The sequence below is a fragment of the Tachysurus fulvidraco genome, chromosome 8, assembly GCF_022655615.1.
Source record: "Tachysurus fulvidraco isolate hzauxx_2018 chromosome 8, HZAU_PFXX_2.0, whole genome shotgun sequence".
NCBI lineage: Eukaryota > Metazoa > Chordata > Actinopteri > Siluriformes > Bagridae > Tachysurus > Tachysurus fulvidraco.
The window spans coordinates 9390357-9411331 of NC_062525.1; the positions used below are offsets into that span (position 1 = coordinate 9390357).

Below are 20975 nucleotides of genomic sequence, written 5' to 3' on the forward strand. Positions count from 1 at the left end.
CTTAACCGGCAGAACATTGTGCTCAACACAGTCTAAAGGAAGATAAAGGGAACGATTCAATCAGAGACTAATCCTCACCTGCCCATTCCAGTTCACCCATATACATATACATACCAAACCTCAGACCTTCCACACGCTCTACTTCCTGCTGCTAAGGATCTAGTTTCCACCTTTTTATCTTTTCTATAAATGAATGGATAGAGCAAGCAAAGTGATGAATATGTGTTGGCAAGTAGGTGAAAAGAGATGGACAGAGAGGTGTGACAGCTTGACTAAGACCACTAACTGAACGCTGCATGACCTGAGCGAAGCTTCTCAAATCTGGAGTGGAGAGCAGGTAACTCTACCTGGGCACTTAATCCTACACTTTAATTTAGGCTGAAACCTGACCTGCTTGCCTGATCCTAGCTCTTAATTGGAGGGTAACTCCACCTGACTTACTGATCCTGTATTCTAATTGGAGGGAAACCCTAGCTGGCCAGTTAATCTGGAGTTTTTGATGCAACCTAAGTGCCACAAATTGTGCCAAGTGTCACAAAAATATCCATCGGTACTGTGCTTGACGGTATTCAGTTTCAGCCTATTCAGAGCTGGCGATTTGAACACGGACTCTCTCACACTCTTACAAGTCCCAGCCTGCACTTTCCCCTCCCTCCATTGTATTGCCAAATCTTGTAATGCCGCTTACTTTGAAAAGAGAGAAGTGATCAGGAATGAGAGGCAGTTGCGTATCAGCTCACTCAAAAGCTGTTGTTTTTTGTGTTTGTGAAGTGTAGAAATACATTGGAGTTTCTACATCGAAAACACATTTGAATTACAGTGCAACCATCAAGAAAACAACGACTGACAAAAACACACACTGTATACTATGGCAAGATTCCAAGGAAGGTTTACTAAAGTAAAATGGCAAGTAAGGTTTATCAATGCATTTGTAATTGTTAGACAGTTGTAAAACTTGCATTGGCCAATATCACTTACAGAAGAATTATTAAATTAATTAATTAATTAATTATTAAAATTATAGCATTACAATAATACACATATTGCATAATATATGTAATATATAAACTTTAATATGCCTCAACAACAACAACAACAACAACAACAACAACAATAATAATAATAATAATAATAATAATAATAATAATAAAAGACTAGTAAACAAACATACAAATAAAAATTGTTGAAGAAACATTATCTGCCAATAACTCCAAATAAATTTTACACAGGTAACCAAAGGAAACTGATATTCTTTGAATTAATAAATCAAATCATTTTCTTTGATAAATAAATGCAATGGGCCAAAATAAACAAAATATATTGTGTTTTTGCTTTGAAATGTTACAATTTCCAAAAATAAATTTAAATAAAATTTAATAAAAACAAAAGCTGTTAATTTTTCAAATTTGGGCCAATCAAGTACGGACACACATACTATTAAAAAGATTAGCCTTAAGTACCACATTTTCCCTATTTTAATACTATCATTAATATTATTTTTAATTAGAGACTGATAAACACAGAGGGTACACATCTGTGTTTATGTGTCACATCTGGCTCCTCTGCTGTACCACAGCTGTCTCTCATGTCCACTGTACCAGTGATATATACAACTATCCATCATTTACCACAAAAATCCAGGCCATCTGAACAGGTCTTTGTTATATTTGCCATAACCTCTGGACTGGAAACAGGTTTTCTATCTAATGTTGTCTACATAGATTTCCATAACACATTGAATCCTCAAACATGTGAAGGACACGGTCTTTTCTCCAGAACACACACAAATACATTCAATCTGTGAAGCTAATTTCAAAGTGAAAAAAAAATGACTAGGTAAATGAGGATGCAGTCACCCGCTCCTCCTGTTTTCCAACCTAGTGAACGTGTGTGTGTGTGTGTGTGTGTGTGTGTGTGTGTGTGTGAGACCGCTTGCAGTCAAAAAGGGGTTACAAATGAACCACATCCCCATAGAGTATTCAATTTTCTCCTTATTTTCACAGTCAAACTTGTCTCTTTATCAAAGTGAATAGTCCGACCCTGTGCAGATAAACAATAATCTCGTTCAGTGGTTAATGTTTTCCCCCTGCTCTGCACTAAGCACAGCCATGCCTTATCTTTCACCCTGGGAGCTGAGGGGGCTCTGCTTAGATTAGCCAAAGGCATCAGACAGATAAGGACAATAAATCCAAATTGCATATGAAAAATATTAAAGCATTATGCTCTATTAATCTGGTCGTTGCATTATTTATCTTAATCATCAAAATCCTGGCTCTTGGGGTAGCTGAAAAAGAGACCAGGTGTCATGTTAAAAAAAAATTTAACCGGTCATGTGAAAAAGAGTTTTGGAATTTGAAAAGGAAAAAAGTTCTTTCATTCACCAATAATTTAAAAACTCTCATTTTGCGGTCAGGGCACATTTCTTATGACTGTGAAAGATGTTTCATAATAAATACTGCCTAGATTTTATAGCATGCCTTAAATATTTTAAGTAGAAATACATAAAAGAAGAACTTTTAATTACATGAAAGCCACACTACAGTAAATTAACACTTTTTTTTTTTCAAAAACATGATTATTTCTGTAATAACCGCTTTTTCTGTTGATTTGTAGAGCTGATGCCCTACATCTACTAAGTCTAATAGTTAACTCATTTAAAAATATAATATGGTTATTTTCTTGTATCCTTCAGTCATTATTCTGATTATCCCTAATTAAAGATCAGCTATTTCTCTAGGATTTACCTCACAAATTTTTGGATTCTTCCAACTGCTGAATCCATGCCCACTTGTTGAAAGATGTCAGTGGAATGTCACCACTGATGAGCACCACAATGACATCACCAAGAAAGGGACATCCCTCTATTTATAAAAAGGACAACACAAAACTTACCATGGAGGCTGCCAAGAGACCTACATCAACAATACTTAAGCAATATCCAACAACGAATAATTACTCTGCATGTGACAACAGTCTGTCATATTCTTCACATGTCTGGGCTATGGGGAGGGGTATCCATACAGAATCCATATTTCTCCGCAAACTATCAAGGCAAAATGTGGCAAAATGTGTTATGGTCACCCCATGTGGCAAAATGTGTTAGTCTGATGAACCAAATACCAAAAGGTATATTTCAATAAATAATTCCAAAACACATGTTCAATGCAAAAAGGAAAAAAAAAAAACACCACAAGAATACCATACCCACGGTGCAGCATGGTGGTAGTAGCACCATCATTTAGAGCTGCTCTTCTTATGCCAGACATCTGTGGGGTGACCTGAAACAGGCTTTGCACAGGAGATGCACTTGTATTTTTTTCCAATCTAAAATATTTTGCAAGAAAGTTTACAAACACATTTCATGTCATTCAAAAGGTGCTTCAACAAATAAATGGACTTGGGTTGTTCATGTGTGCCATACACACAGAAATATATAAACACAAAATATTCATTACTAGGACATTACTCCTTGACCAGTCTTGAAGTGGTGTGTTTTGTGGTTTTGACAGGGGAAGGGCAGATATAGCCATCATGTCACTTCTGTCCAACCCAATGTCCTCTAGTCTCGCTATAATCTGCTCTAATCTCTCCCATGTTCAACTCATCTGGACAATGAAACCCAAGTGATCGTCTGGAAAAATGGGAGAGTGGCACATTTGCTAAATTACTCAGCTAAAATCATATGGCTCTGCTTAGAGATGCTTATTCTAATCACTCATCACTTGGTGATTAAACATTTAATAGTATGTGTGTCCATGCAGAAGTGATTGGGTTAGATGGGTCCGAGTACCTATTTTGATGTTTATTTATTATGTTGAATACTTAATTTGTTGAATTATATTTGGGTGTAAAAGAAATGTAAGTGCACTTCATCTACTGTCCAGTTCACAGTTGAGACAGCCTTAAGACTGGACCACTGTTATACCTACAGGTCATATTTATGTTGGCTTTGTAGAAGCCAACATTCTGTTTTCCTATTTAAGCTTAGACAAAAATTTATCAAGAGTAAATCCTCCTTTCGAGCCACATGCACCAAATTCAGATATGTTGTAGACCCTGGTCTGAAGTTTTATGCTATTACTTTTCTAAGCGATCCGAGTACCGGTACTTCCAGTACCATCAAAGTTCTCAAAGGTCTCAAAATGGCCTTTTCCCCATAGACTCCCATTATAAACTTTGGAGGTTTATAACTCGGCAAGCTTTCGAACTATATACACCAAACTCGTCCAGCTCCTTTAGGGTGATACTCTGAACAAAGTTTTAAATTAGTGTACCGACTGGCCTTTCAGTTGTGCTGCAGCCCCACCCCCAATATATGCAAAATCAAAAAAATTGCACAACATGGATATGTGACATATCAAAACACTAAGTCCAGTGTGGGGAACGACCTCAAGAGTATTCGGATGACGTCACATGCTCGTCTCCACTTACCTCCAAATGTTTTGGCACCCTAGCTTTCTGTCCGCTTGCCTCCAAAAGTAACACTAACCCTTATGTCCACTCACCTCCAAAAAGCACCGGCCTTTGCAAATACTTGCATCGTCAAAGCCAACATCAAAGTTTGTTGTGACGAACTTTACAAATCTAGTTTAATTTGAAGTGGTATTGGTAATCTAATAATCTAATAAAATAATAATAATAATAAATTAAAAAAATAAATAAAATGGAAGTAATGGAAGAAATTGTTACAGTAAAAGATTCTTACGTTTCTGTGTGCTTATAATGTATACAAGCTTAAAAATCATTGTATTCAATATATTTTCAATAATATTAAAAGATAAACAGGAATAAAATGTCAATGACAGATACTTGAAATATTTCCTCTTCATATTGGTAATGGGTTTGTAAGAATGGTGGATAGATCATTTCTTTTTTCATCATTTTATATACATTTCAAGGTATGCAAAGAATTTTTTGTATCAATATCAGGGTTATGGTTGGTTGTGTTTAAGTGCTTTTTAAGTGCTAACAAGATAAAAGATGCAGGAGGGTAAAAAAGTAATAAGCGCTTTTCAGTTAAGTACAAAAAAAATCTAAATTCTTTGTTCAATTCTGTAACAAATAAAGCTAAACATATCTATATTTTTCATATATACAAATGTAGCAAAAACGGACAAAAAAGCAACAAACAAAACAAACCGGTTTTCCTCGTCAACTGGGAGTATTGTAACCTTTTGGGTGGTTTGTTGTGTGTGTGTGTGTGTGTGTGTGTGTGTGTTTTGAAATAGGAAGCATTCACGCATGTCTACACATTTTTACAGTCCTTGAAATCTTCCACATAAAGAGACAAGAACACATCCTAATCTTTCCACTTTTCTAATCTCTATTTCCAGAGCAATTATCTGCGTTCTTCCAGCCATGCTTCTTTTATATTTAGTCCCACTACACAGTGATGCATAAAAAGATGTTATTGAACACTGTGCATCAGTCCAACATGACGTGATACAATATCCTGTGTGGCAGGGACCATCTGATCCACATCTTTCCTCAGGGAGTGAAAGCAAAAGAGGTGGCAGAGAGCACAGATGGCCTGAGATGGCACTTCAGTCCTGGCCTTTAGCACCAGCCACTCACCATCTCCATCAACTGTAAGAGCACCGAGCTCTACCAACCTGACAGCCGTGCACATTACTTGTCTTCCCAAACATCCACTTAAAGTGTTACTCTTTACTTCACACAATAGTTGCATGATGCATTTTTGAATCCAGATACATGCATTCAGTTTCTTTTTCCTAAACACTATTCTAAAACAAGTTCTATCTTTCCCAAATGCTTTATGTGCAGGGGGTTATATATTCGAGTATGGAATCCCTGATCTTTGAGTGAAGAGGCTGTGCTCACACTGGCAGGCTCTGATTAATAATCACTCATTATTCACACCCACTACACTAAAATTACTCCTGAGGGGGAAACAGTATTTGTTCCCCCGGCAGGGTGCCCAATCCAGCCTCTCCCCACACTCACCCCCTACAGCCAATCATGCAGCAGAGCCCAGCCCTTTCCAACTACATGCTGGGAAGGTGCTCCTAATCTACAAAGAAAACAATGGAGACTAAATAACACGTTTATGTCTGCAATCTTGTCTCTGAGTGTAAATACACCACAAGGAGGCACCACAGGAAGGACAAGGGGTGTTCCAACAGTCCAATGTCAAAAGCACTCAAAAAGACACTAATGAGTACACTAATCTTCAGAGCACCAGACAGATATATCGAGACCTGGGATAAAAATATATAGTTAATAATTATTTCAATGTAAAATGTAATTAAATCCAATGCGCTGGTGTTTACAGTAAAAACATCATCATACTAACAAAAAGACACAAAAAATTACATATTTTAAAAATGTCACAAATCCCCCCTATAGTCTTCCCATACATCTGCCCTTTTGTTGTTTTTCTTCATTCTAATCATTAACTCACATCAGTCAATAGCTTTATTATCCGGTAGCCTGGGAGCCTCTATCTTGCTATCGCCCTGTAGAGTAATTGCATTGTGACAGGGGATGATGGAGCCTGAAGAGCCTTTCATTTGCAGGTTAGCGTTTATCAGTCAGAGCCATCATGCAGTTCCGTCACTCTGCCATGGGCTTGCTTGTCCTGCCTACCTCATGTCCTTCACGTAACTTTGTACTATGGCATTTCTCCATTTTGGTCTTTAATATATCAGTGTTAATCTTCTCAATCACAGATTATGAAAATACAACGCAGGCAATATAACAGTTTTAAACCGAAAAACATAATATTTTTTTTGTTCTTTCTGCTGCTCCCTGTTCGGGGCCAACACACCGGATCACATGGTCTGCATATTGGATTTGGCACAGGTTTTGCCCTTCCTGACGCAAGCCTCCCATTTTTATCTGGGCTTGGGACCGACATTAACTACTGACTTTTATTAATTTTAAAAATCTACATTTTTAGTTCTCTATCTATCTGATTATACATTTGCGAAGTTTGAGAAGTTGAAATCTGCACACATTTAATAAATGGTCAAGGTACATTCCACAGGTTTATGATAATGTCCACTTGACTGGTACAATTTCTTCACAATGACAAACGATCCAGTGTATCCTTTTCAATTTTCATAAGCATAACTCGTGTTTGAATGCACCTCATATCTATATGACCTTGTGTTGCTTATATGACCTTAACATTACTACATGGGAGTCCAAAATGACAAAAAAATGTTTAAATTGCAAGTATAGAAACCTGGAGTACATTGGCATCTAGAAGTGACATTGCTTTAAAGGCCTGCCTACAATCAAAACTCAATTATATTATATAGACTGGTTTTCACCTTCTTCTCAGTCCCTGGTTGAAGGACAACATGTGGCCACAAGTGGCATAGAAGTGCAAGTGAAAAGCTAATTCTAGGGCTTATGAAGAGAAGAAATTGATTTCCAGACTTCCACCTGTGTGCATCTTTTCCTTCTGTGAATCCTTTCGATAGCCTGCACTCACACTTTTTTGTATTAGTGCCCTTTAACTGTGCCATGGTTCAAAAGAATTAACCTTGATTGGGATAATTGAGCCCAGGCCAGAGTGGATTGATTATGTTTTATAAACCTATTCTTGTCCTGTCAGCACCCTCCCCTTGCACATCCTCAGCCTTTCTCTCGATCTCTCCCCTGCTGACAATTTCTCTACCCCCTCTTCTACAGTCATCAACGTTCCTTACATTTCGACTTCTTCCCGTTTCTTTGCATACAGTTGGAACAATTCAGTGGTGACAGCAACGGTTGTAAAGAAGACATCACTGTTAATATGGATAGGGTTAGAGTTACAGGTATCCACTTGATTTAACGGTAAGGATAATATCAATACAGTAGAATAACACCTCTGACACAAGCCGAATTATCCGAGTGCTCAGCTGACTGCCAGCTGATAGCATTAATCAATAGTCAATGCAGTTCACTTGACAGCATAAGAGAAGAGAGCAAGCTCTCTCAGCCCTCTTAACTTCCAGAGGCACTCTGTCGAAGGGTTGGGGGACAGATTGCCTCATGAGGAAGGTTTTAAGGATATGAGTGTGTGTGTGTATATGTGTGTGTGCGCACCCATCAGCAGCTGAGCCACACTGAAAAGGAGAGGAGGCAAGCAGTCAATATCATAAGCGGCTTACAAGGAGGCGTCCACTGCTTCTCACAACAGATAGTGACTGACTTGTATAGCAGCCCTCTCTGTCAGCTCAAGATTAGCTGCAGCAAGAGGGATTTCATCACCTTTATTCAGAGCGGAAAAAGGACTGGAAGATTGCCACTCGGGAAATGTGCATGCACAAGCTACTGTAACACCCAAGAAAAACTGCAGGCTTTTCAGCACTCTGGCCCTATCCTTCCTGCACAGAAGCTGATGATGCTCCACACTCCACTGGACTCGGTTTGTGTGTTAAAGCCGACGGCACAATAACCTCCAGCAGATACATTAAAGGCCCTCTAACATGGCACAGGTGACTGGCGGATGAGTCTCTGATAGCAGAGAGAGGAAATGGGTGAAGACAACTTTACTGCATATATGTGATTACGGCACTCGTTGCCTACCTCAGACACACTTACAATGCTTCGAGAGGTCTGGAGTGATTTGGATTACAGATGGCGTAGAGGTAGAGCTATAAACAGTATCCGCCACACACAACATTCAAATCAAGGTCAACAAAAAGAGTGGGTGGTCAGCTTTATAAAATATAAGTAGCGTTAAAATGTAAATTTTTTTTTTTTTTTTGCCTGGTTGAGAAAAAAAGCTTAGCCTTTAAAAAACTTCATCCAGTCTGCTTGGCAAAGCACATCCTCAAACACTGGCAGGCTGAAATCATTTCAGCTTTGATAAGCTACACACACGACATCTGAGAGAAGCCAAAGGGATTGTTCACATCAGCTTGGGTTAAAGCAGCGAGGTGTGAGTGTGTGTGAGGCCCGGAGCTCTCTGTGCTAAACACAGACACATCCTTTGGTGTACCAGAGCTGACGGCCACCATATGCCCAGCTGTCCCCGTTTTCACATGCCTCCACTCTCACCATCATCACACAGCACACTCTAGTCTACACAAATTCCCCAGGCCTGCAGCCTCCAATTGCTCATGACTGCTACAATATGTCCACTCATTTTAACAGTCCGAATCTTCTTAAAAGGTTAAATGGCAAAACATTTTACAATGCGTTGCCAGATCACACAATGCACATTCTCTGTCCATAAAAGAGAATGAAAGAGAAAGAGATAAAGAGAGAGAGCGAGAGAGAAACATTTTCTTGGACCGCTTGGTCAGAGTGTATCCTTATATTCTGAACATTTGATGACAGAGGGGCAAAGATCAGCATATTCAAATGGGATAGGTTTTATTCATAAGTCCCGTCATGTCCTGTCTCCTCCATTCTCTTCCTTTCCATTCAGGTTAATTTCTTGTTAACCCTCCACTTACTGTAATTACTGTCCCCAATTACCTTTTAACAACAGCGTAGGATGATTTGACGAGAACATCTTTTACGTTTATTCTCCACTTTTGACTTTTGTCTGATGAATGTTGCCACACAGCTCATGCACTCAGCACACCAGCACTTTCACTGAACTTACTTTAATAGTTCATATTAAAAACTAATTTACAGCTGTACATTCGGTGCTAGAGAATGACGTTTTCTTCATAGTTTAGAAAAAAAAGCACAATCAATATTAACAGTAATCCACTTTGTCATATGGCTCCTTCTATTGTACAATACACATTATTTCTTTAGCATAATCAATAATAAAATACTGCAAGAAGCATTGTTATCGTAGTATGCAACTTGATGTCCATCTGTGTTTTTAATAATAAAGCAATGCTCAAAGCAGAAGGCAGGAGCCGCTAGGAGGAAAAAGAGAGCTTTGGTAAGAAAACCACTGTGTGTAAAGCAGGGACAAGATGAAAAAACATATACAAACGATTCTAGAAATGTGTGCAGAGATTAAAAGGTACAAAGTTTGTTATGACATTAAAAAAACATGCACGTTGTGATTTAAAACAAAAATTTGCTTTTTGTACAATGATTTGTTCTACTTAATTTATTTCTTAAAGTACTCAAAATGGCTCCCAGGGACCCCGAGGCACTTTACCTTATCCTTGCTGCTATTCCCCACAGACTTCTGCCTCTTCTGCTTGACAGGTCCAACTATCTGAATCTTCCACCTGCATTGTTTATAATTATATCAGAAAAATATTTAAAAGCCTTAAAAGAAAAAAAATCCTTAAAGAGCAACATTTTTTTCTTAACATAACCTGCTGCATCTTTAACAAAACTATATTTGTGATTACTACCAAAACAAAAACCCATTTATTCGACTGTCTGATCAACAGAGTCAATAATTGTTTATTTTTACAAATTGATCAGTTAATGTCAGTCAGTCAAAGTTTTGAATCTATGCAATCTGTCCTTTTAGAGATAGAATCTAAAGGTAGATTTTTTTTTCAAAAGGAAGACATTTGTGGCTATAGTGGCTTAATAGTTAAATGTTGTATAGTTTGTTTACTGAATTTTTATTACAAGCATGGTTTCTTGTTATCAGCTTTATAATACAGGGCAATCAAAATAATTGTACAAAAGTTCTTGACATTAGCATAAAAATCACGAGTGTGTTATTGCCATTTTCCTGTTTGTGTTGTAGCATAGTCTCGTGTGCACAATTTATCATAAGTCACAATTTGTAGTCACATACACTGATTTATACCACAGTGCTGGTGAATCAGTCATTTGCTAATTGCAGTATAGTTTCTTTATACTACCTTCACATTCATTCACAGGAGCTGAAATGGCAGACGATCTAAGATAATAAGATTTTTAAAATCTGCTGTTATTTAACAAGAAATAATTTATAACTGATTATATGGCGACGACTATGTTGTTTCTTCAATACTTTTATGGAAGGAGTCTCCAGTGTCAGTCAGGAAGTAAGACAGTCAACAAAGAAAAGACTTCATTTTTCTTTTGCTGTAGATATTTTACATTCTTTAAATAATGAACATTTTTCATTTCTGTAGTCTATGCGGAATAAAACACTTTGAGAGAAAATATTACAAAAAACCTTTATTCAAAAAAATTCTGTTTATTCGTTATCAAATATCAAACTTTCCTGACATTGGTCATTATACTTGGATGTGATTTATTTTAAAGCCTTTAGATCCAGATTGACTGAGCTTCAGAAATCTATTGTCATAGTATAGCACACTATAGAGAGCAGGGCAGCTTTTACTTACCTAGCTGCAGAGTCTAACATTTATTCATATGCCTGAGGTGAGTCTTTATACCGTTGTAAAGGAAATGATGTTTACAGTAAATAGTAAAAGGCATTTCTGAAACCAATCGCTTTCGGTCACACGTTGTGAGTCATACCCTCATGCCATCATTAGTATCTATGGAGTAACATCCAATTTAACTTGTTTCTTAGTCTAAGGTTGACTATTATTAGATTTTTGAATCCATGGCCAAGGCGACGGTATTTCCCAACACCTCACACAAGGGTAATGGAGTTGCATTTACCTGACCCTCTTAAGGGCAACTGTTTATCGAGTCGACTGCCTACGGCATGCAGCTTTTTAACAGACCAGAGCTCTATGCACAGTAGCCTTCTCTTTTTGGCCTTCTGTGACTTTTAGCTGCCTCAAATTGCTATCTTTTAATCCATATGCATTTTAAGGTGGTGAGAATAAAAGACTGGAGCTCTCTATCAAATGCATTACAGCACTCTTCTTTTGCCCTCAGTGCTGAATGGGTCCGATTTTTCAAATAGCTAAGCTTTAAAAAAAGGCACATTGCTAACAGGTTTCCTGTAATTCTGTAGCCACTCTGTATGAGTTAGTTCACTAGCTCAAATTCTTAGTCCGAAAATACATAACTCTGTGTGTTTGGAAGAAAAGAAAGCCTTAAGCTGGTGAATGACCATATGTACATGTCATCTGTAACACACACACACACACACACACACACACACACACACACACACACAGCAATCAACATCCAGCAGCTTTGTGTGCCCTCCCTCCCAGTTCAAAAGCAATTGCTCCTGCAGTGGTGAATATGAAAAACAAACAAACACTCAAATCACTTCCAGCAGTAAATTACCTGTGTCCCGATTGCATCTGACCCTTAACCCCACCTGTCAGCACTTAATTATAAACCATCTCATTGCTACGTGTGCTCCTCAGAGATTGGCTGGTAAGAGTCAGTCCTCTGGATTTACAAAAATTGAGAGCGTTGCTTGAAGAATGTAGCGAGTCGCTAACTCTATCTTGGCATCTTCTCTAGCGATCAAGAGAAGTGTTCAGATTGAGGCCCATGTGTGCTGATGACTGGTGAATTTTCCTACTGCCTTTATGTTAGTGTACTCAGTCATATGTGAATGGGCCTATCTAGTATATAATCTCTGACTTCATGCGACTGTTATCAGCAAAACAAAACAATTAACCTCCTCAAACATATTCCTCTCCCATCCCCCTCTGGCTCTAAAGTGGTACATTAATCATCTTAAGTCTCTGGTCAATATTCAGAGAGCGAGGAAAGCAGCTCAGCACTCTGCTTATTTAACGGCTCACTGCTTTCGCACCTCTGTGGATTAGAGAACAACCTGCATTTACGTATTTATTCCCTCCGCCGAGACCTGCTCATCCTCCACTCTCCACTATCAGACAGACTGAGACAGCGAGAGAAAGAGAGCGGTAGTGAGGCAAGCGACCTCACCGGTCTTCCATCTCCTCCTGAAAACCACGTTCTCTTGCTTCAATGCACCTGTGCATGTTTGTATATACTTCAATTGATACTGCAGGAGAAGTCAGTGGATTGAAACCTCGCCGTGTATTAAAGTGCTCGCCTATGAAATTGCTGTAAAACCCATAAGATGAGCAGCTAAGCAGGAGACATAATAGCAGATTGATGGACAGCACAGCTCTTAAAACATAAGAGGCACTTAAGAGTAATAACCGAGTAATGTCTTCAAGCTTAGTCTTTTTGATGAGCTTCAACTGCCACATCATTTTAACAATGCAGGGAACTTTTTTTTTTTTTGCATGACAGCTTCAATTTCTAATTGGATGGCCCTTCATTACTTTTTTGTCCACATTACAGCAACCAGGAATGATTTCTAAATGATGCATTTAGAAAATGTCTTGCACACAGCATCAACAATGATGGTCACATATTTAAAACTGAACACATCAGTGTACACATTACAATGCATTTCAAACACTGCAGATTGAACCAACTACAAATGATAAAGTTGAAAGTCTTTTCTCAAATCCAGGACAACGATTAATCAGTGTTTGAAATAAATATTAGCTATACAATGTACACGTGTGGACTGTCAGTGCTGGGTCATCAGGAGGTTATAGAATGTGAATGTAAAGGTGGCTTTTTGATTGGAGCATGAAAGAACTGGGGTTAGCCGTCATTTCTGTATAATCTGACCGCCAGGAATCGAGTTCAATTCCACTCAGGAAAATGGACCAGCTGAGACAGTAAAGGCCAGGGAAGATACAGGGTGATGGGGAAACACTGGGCATAGCAAAGAGCTTTAGGCTGAATGGCGGGGTCAGTTACTGGGGGCATTTCTCCAAATAGAGCTGCCATAGAGACCGCTATGAATGGCGAATGGCAGCAGAAAAGCCGGCGCACAAAACCAGATGAGGCACAATCACCAACAAGAATTGACATAAGGTTCTGTCAAGGGCCATTTCAACTAACGCCTCCACTATGTCACAATTCGCCAAGCTTTTATATTCTATCCAGAAAGGGGAATGGAATGGACCTGGTATATTTTGTTCATAAGAAGTCGAGATTTCAGTGCAATCTCAATGTTTTTTTTTTTCTTTTACATAGTTTGAGTGCCTAGAAAGTGCATAAGCTCAATCAGAAGCGTTAAACAGTCTGGTGAATAATGAACAATATTGGTGCTCTCCAAATTAAAACCCCATTACTCGCATGTAATATTCAGAGGCTCTAATCCAGGCTTTTAGCGAGTGGCTAGATGGCTTTGTACATTCATAGGGCGCCCCAGGGCAAGAGCAATCTGTTCAGAGGAAAAGCAGAGGCGAGCCCTACTTTAAAACTATCCCAAGTCTCTAAATGAGACATCAGCCAGGTACATGGCAGGGATGAGATCTGATTCTGCTTTAGTAATCCGCATCATTCCGGTAGAAGATGTCTAAATAATCTCAGAGTGGGCTGGCTTTTATTAACTGAACAGTACAGTAGGTCTCCCTGCCAATGATGAGGGTTGAAGGAGCTTTGCTTAATCCTGTCCCATTACAATATGAAATTAATCACAAAAAGGATGCAATTATATCAATATGGTCTTTTTTTGTCATTAGAGAGGACACACCTGCTGCAAACCTAGCCAGGGTGACCTACGAAAATGGACCAGTTCATCACCAAATTACATTGAAAATAATGGGTCGCAACAATAATAATAGCATAATCTCTAAATCCACAATACTGATTGAGAACACCTTTCAGTCATGATTGCATTATAATGAACAGGCTGGTGGTAAGCTCTTGGAGACAGCTAAGAAGTTTAAACATATCCAAAAGGGCACATTATATGCCTGATCAATCTATCCCACAGAGTTTCTAGTAACAATTCTATGTAATTAAATAACAACTAATATCCTGACTCTGGTCCGTATCGTATACTTGATCTATGGCCAGTATCTGAGCCCAGAAACTCCAGCTAGGCCTAGACACATCTTCCACTCAAATTATGAGCTACATCTGATCAGAAAATCGGGGATAATCCTATAAAAGCACATCACCATAGCCAAGCCTATGATTATACAATGAGGTAGATAGCAAAAGACTTAAATCAGGTGTGTTTTTTGAATTATGAAAAGGTGAAGGAAAAAATGTAAAAGGGAACAGACCCTTTCATCTGTTTCTATTATCCACGAAGCAGTGATATAAATAAAGTGTATTAAGACTAGGCCTTGTACAAGTGCTACAATTCACCTACGCATTAGTTGCCATCTTCTGTGCTACACTCATTACCCGTTATTACAGTCATTAGTGTCAGACATGCATCAGAACTACTGCACTCACATATACACACAAATTACGTTAATCACATCCACTGCTGCCAGCACACTCACCTTTCACCTATGCCTTTTGTGTTGAGACTCAAGCGCTTCAGAAGTAACTGTTTTTGCTTTTGTTCTAAAAAACGGATTGCTCTGGCTTCAAAGCTGCAGCAGAGCTGTTGTGAACTCATGAAGAATTAGAGTATTACATAGTTTCAGAGTTGAACTTTCAGCTTCAGCAGGATGCCTCGTGAAAAGTGTGGAGATTGCTGCCACCCACTGGTACACCACATTCCACTGACTTCCTTACTTGCTTTCCTTCACTACAAGTCTAAAGGTATACAGTGGCTCGGTGGTTTCTCTTTTAGCTGTAGAAAACATGCTTAACAGCCACACAGAATATAAATCTATTTTGCATGATAATTCAGTCAAGATCAAGGTCAACGGTTGTTTTCACTTTTAATTTCAAAGCATGCTATTCTATTTATTTGATGTTATTTGGATGATATTTTGAACAATTGACAGTCAACAAAGACCTAGATACCTAATGAACAAGACATATGGCAGGACAAACTTCCAGAGATGGAATAAAGGAGAAACCTTGGGAGAAACCAGACAAGCAAGTGAAAGGATAAAGATCAACGGGGTAAAATGCTCTGTAACGATACAGGATTAAGGTACAAGCATATTGAAAAGTTAAATAAAAATTATTTTGATACTAAAATTAATAGACAATATTAGCACATTAAGAGCAGTTTGTCAAAACAATTATCATAATGGGTAATATATCCATGGCAAAATTAAGGAGGGAATTATCTGACAGCATCACAAATGATTATCGATCACTGATTACATATTAAAAGTAATTTATGTGCCTAATCTTGTTAGCCATATACATGACCATCATTACTTGCCATCATTTTAGGGCTCTACATAGACCAACATAAGATTATTCTATAAGGTTACACTACTTCTCCAAACAGCTAGCAGGGTTTGTGCCACCCAGCAAAAGAGCCTTATGATGTTAACACATGCATATGTACAGAAATGCTCCGTGAACCCTGGCACTTGATTGGAAGCTGGTGTAATTAATTTGTTTTTATTCATGTAAATATACAAGGATTTTTAATACTGTGTATGTTTAAAACCTCAACACCACTTTGGTGTATTTGTGCAGTCATGTTATTGAAGGGAATCCACAGCATTCGTCAGCTTCCTTTCTTTTGATATGCAGCCATATTTACCATCTACAATGTTGCACTAGATGCATGCAGCGATCTCTGAAGGTCCACCACAAGTAGCCGCAGCAGCTCAAAGTCATCCCCTCTCACAGATCCTATTCCATTCTCTCTTAGACTCGTATCCACCACACTCCCAATGACACCCAAGTGCTGCTGCAATCTCTCTCTACCTCCCACCCCCCTTAAATAAGATAAATGGCCTTGTCTCAACGCTCGACTGTCGCTGTCTAAATCAAACAGCTAACAGAAGATAGGCTGCATTGTGCTTAACAACGCCTGCCCAAAGGAGCACACATTGAGTCCAGATAATGCACATACACAATTGGGCAATGTGCATTACAACAGTGGATTAAGAGTATTCACTGAAGTGGCCTGAGGGGAGCTCCAGAATTAAATGCTTCACTTGATCTGAATCAAAACTATTCTTATACCCCTGACCTTGTGTTTCTCCTCTCTTCAGCTGGGTGCAGTCAAAAAATGATTGAGGGATGATTCGTAGCAATTTCTATAAACACAAATCAAGATAGCCCACCAAAACTTAATTGCAAAGATCGGTCATTGGAGATGAACCAATACAGTGAAATTCTTTAAAAAGTACGTGTGGTGGTACGTTTAGTGTGTTGTCCTAGACCACATTAATCCAGCAGTAGTAATCTGCTCCACTCAGCAGAGAGAGAGACACACAGACAGAGAGAAGCAGGGAGATGTGGCCTCAAGCTGTGATTACTCCACTTAATTCAACAAGGTTTCTGAGGCATGAAACATGCTCAGGCCGTAAATGACTTCTTCCTCTCCTGTCCTGCATTTTACTCCACTCTGTCGCATTGCCTGCAGTCTCTGGATCCTGCACCTGATCCTAGCCCACTCGCTTTCCTTGGTTACAAAAGAGGAGCCATAATCTGGAGAGAGATATTAGGATAGCAGAAGTATTTCTCCTCAGGGCAATGTACTTCTGTCAACGGAAATGTGAATGAGAAAATTTTTACCATTGTGATCCCATATTTAACACTTGAGAAGTAAAATTGCTGGAGGCTTTCTGAAAAATATAAACCTTCTATAAATGTCCTTTAAACTTCAATAGTTTACACGTATTTTTTAATATACATTACACTGTGTGTGTGCACATGGCTTTATTTGTTCCACAAAGAATTACAAAAGAACTTATAATTACAACAAAATTGCTGACAAACCAGAAGAGCTAGACATGCTGAGGTACAAAGCTGCATGTTAATAGGCAGGCTTGTAATTGAAGCCTGCTATACATGTAGGGCTTAACCTGATGTCCTGAACCCCAAAGCCCTGCCATGGCCTCCTGGGGGCTCTGAGGTGTCATGTTCTTAGCCGTTCACACAGACATTCCTGCTCTTTTCACTCGACTTGACAGTGTTTTGTAGTGAATCGCATAATTAACACAAGGATCTCCAGAATTCAGTGACTAAACATAATTACTTCTCCCCTCCTCTCCTCCCTTAATTCCTTCCTGTGGCCAGGCCTTTCGGCCTGGTGCACAAACACAAAGAGCCACCATGTCAGGACAGTGTCGGCTGGTGGGCTGGTGGCTAAGAGGGAGGGAATGTTCAGAGATGACGTCTTTCACAGAGAAGTGTGATTTGTATACACTTGCATAATTAAAATGAAGTGTTAATTTAGAGGTCAATAACAGGATTTGGGCCAAAGACATCCAATCACTTGAGATTGTACAAAGTAAGTTAAAATAATTATTAAAAAAAAAAAAAAAAAAAGCGTATCACAAATTGTAATGCTGTAATCACAAAGAAAACACTGACATTTGAGAATGCAGGGAATAATGTTAGGAGAGAAATAATGAGAGAAAAGGTGGAGAGGAATGCATGCAGGTCAGTTCTTGTGTTTAATTAGAGATGAATTACCTGACTTTAGGTCCCCTGCTCTGTCCTCTCATTTCCTCCATAATCCTGCCACTCGGGCTGTGCTTTAAGCTCCGGCCCCCAGGACGTACAGCCGTGCCACCCGTGTGCATTCTTTCAGCAACTCATTTAATTCTGCAGTGTAACCAAGGTTTTGGAAAGGGGAGTAAATCCCTACCCCCTGCTCGGTATACCTGCTAATCAAACCAGCACTGCCACTTCCACACTCACAAAAGGCCAGATTCTGAAACCTGTAAAATCTACTTAAATAAGCCGAAATAAAAAAGTTACACCTTGTTCATGAAGCACTCACTGAAATTTGAATGAAAATCAGTTTCAAAAACATCCACAGAGAATAAGTTTCTCTCATTTGTTTGAGGTAAACAGATTGTTTCACTGAACATCTGCAGCACATTGAGAAAATGTTTGCTTTTCTAAATAAGGGCTTGTTCAACTGAGAGCTTAGGGTCAGAATACATAAACCAGAAATAAAGTGCCAGACAAATCTTCAAAAATAAAAACCATATTTTTTTGATCAGGTAATTTACAATGATGAATCCTATGAGAACTGAACAGAAATGCATGAGCAATGGAGCAATTGTCACCATGTGACAATTATTCATCAGCAGTAAGCACATCCACCCCTTGTCATTTACTCTCCTCCTTAACAAAGCATTATGCAGTGTTCAATAGTTTATCCTCCCAATCCACAAACTTGAGGATGTGTGCAATCTAGTCAATTCCCCCCTATTGTTCTAGCCTGAGAAGTGAGGATTACTTTAATCCACACATTTACCATCCTGATCCAAGGAAAACAATACCGTACTGCCAGGAGAGGGAAGTTTTTTGTTTGTTTGTTTTAAAGGAGAGACTGGTTTGACTGTTAGCAGGATTTAGCTTTGCACTGTAGGAGCTGTAACGGGAAGAAATAAGTAAAAAGCCCAGACCTTGCTTCAGGAGTGGATGTAATGGCTCACCAGGGTGACAAATCACAGCAAAGCCCATTATCCAAAGTCCTCATTTCTGTACGCTGTTAGAAGACCAGAGACACTGACTGTTCATAGGTGACACTGAGGTCAACTTTCAAAAGCCTATTTCAGAAGAACCAGCACTTTTAGAACATTTGAGCTGCTGGAATTTCTCAGATTTCCATTTTTTCACTAAAAACCATAAAGGATTTTGCTAATAATCAACAAAAAAAATGCAGTAACTTCAAACACAGGACTGAACGGTTGGGTTCCTCAGCCACATTCCTCCTGATGAGTGTAATTAAAGCTATGACAAATCTTAGTGCAGTTACAGTACCCTCTTGTGTCTCAAAATGGATATAACACACTGGAAAGCCATCAAGCCTAAGACATCTAAAGCTTGTAGACACTCCAAAATGTAGCTGAAAGTAAATTAAGAGGACAAAAAGTCAAAACGTGCAAACCTTGCAAAACCACACAGTTCCAACATAGAAGTCCATTTTTGAAAGGATTTTAGGAAGGGGAAGGGGAAGAAAAAGGCAGTCATAGTATTAACAAACCTTTAACAATCCTTTATTGATAACAGATCATGTTCACTGTATCCTAATGAAACACAACATTGTACTGGGGACTATAATTACATGGATGTTAGCAGGTGGATAGAGAACATCAGAGAGCTAGAGCGAGAGAGGAAGAGAGAATGTGGGAGCGAGAAATAGTGCAAGAGTTTAAAAGACTGAGAAAGCGAGACAGCCCTGCATCACAATCTCCCCCTTCTAGCTCCTCTCAAACCTCTCTCTTGCAAAACACATCTCTTAAAGCTATATCTTCTAAATAAATAAAATCTGTCGCAACAGTTAATCAATCTATTCATCAATCATTGTAGATATACAAAAAAAAAAAAAAAAATTGTGCATATCCATGAGCACCCACAGCAGAAAATATATCATTGTTTGTCATTTCAATTCAATTAGTAAATTAATTTTCTACTTCTAACCATCATAAAATTAAGCTTTCCAGCATATGGCTACAATTTATTTGTACCAGAGGGAAATTAAACTGCAAATATACACACACACACACACACACACATTCATACACACACACACACACACACGTGTATATGTGTATATATATATATATATATATATATATATGTGTATATATATATATATATATATATATATATATATATATATATATATATATATATATATATATATATATATATATGTGTGTGTGTATATATATATATATATATATATTATATACACACACACACACACACACACACACACACACACACACACACACACACACATATGCATACACACACAATCTTAAATTGAACAACACATTTTAAAGCTGCACACCAGATCAGGTGAGGTCAGTGAAAAATCAGTAGGAAGGAGAATTTTTATTTATTTAGTATTTTTTTTTTTTAAAAGAAAGGCCTCGAATGAAAGTTATAGTTTCTCTAGTGTGGACAAAAATTTCTGTCAAATGATCATATATATATGACAAGTGTGTATTAAGATTAGCCAGATTTTCACACAGACTAATTAAAGAAAAATTAACACTTAAAAATGTGTTTTAGAGAGTTTAAGCCACTACAATCTGCCAGAACAACTTCAACAGACTTCAGCACAAATTCTCAGAATCTCTAAAGTTGTCCTGGAGAGATGAACGCCATTTTATAGAAAATATATTACCTCAATGAGTGTTTTGATGACGGGAGCAGAATGACAGATCACATGATTCTAGTCACCCATATGTGTGCAACTGGGCCGAGATCTCTGGGTTGAGACACTCTGAAGGTCAGAGCACAAAATATTAACATAATTCATACTCAAA

At 38.4% G+C, this 20975-nt stretch overlaps 1 long non-coding RNA gene across 1 annotated transcript in view; it reads right to left on the reverse strand.

Moving 5' to 3' along the window:
* Positions 1–20270, reverse strand: part of LOC113653511 — a 32765-nt gene extending 12495 nt beyond the window's left edge. Inside the window, exons 1-2 of the long non-coding RNA XR_007143741.1 lie at positions 15099–20270; positions 10082–10154 (exon numbers count right to left, since the gene is read on the reverse strand). This is a non-coding gene — a long non-coding RNA (uncharacterized LOC113653511). The remainder of the gene's footprint in view (positions 1–10081; positions 10155–15098) is intronic.
* Positions 20271–20975: the final 705 nt, after the last annotated feature.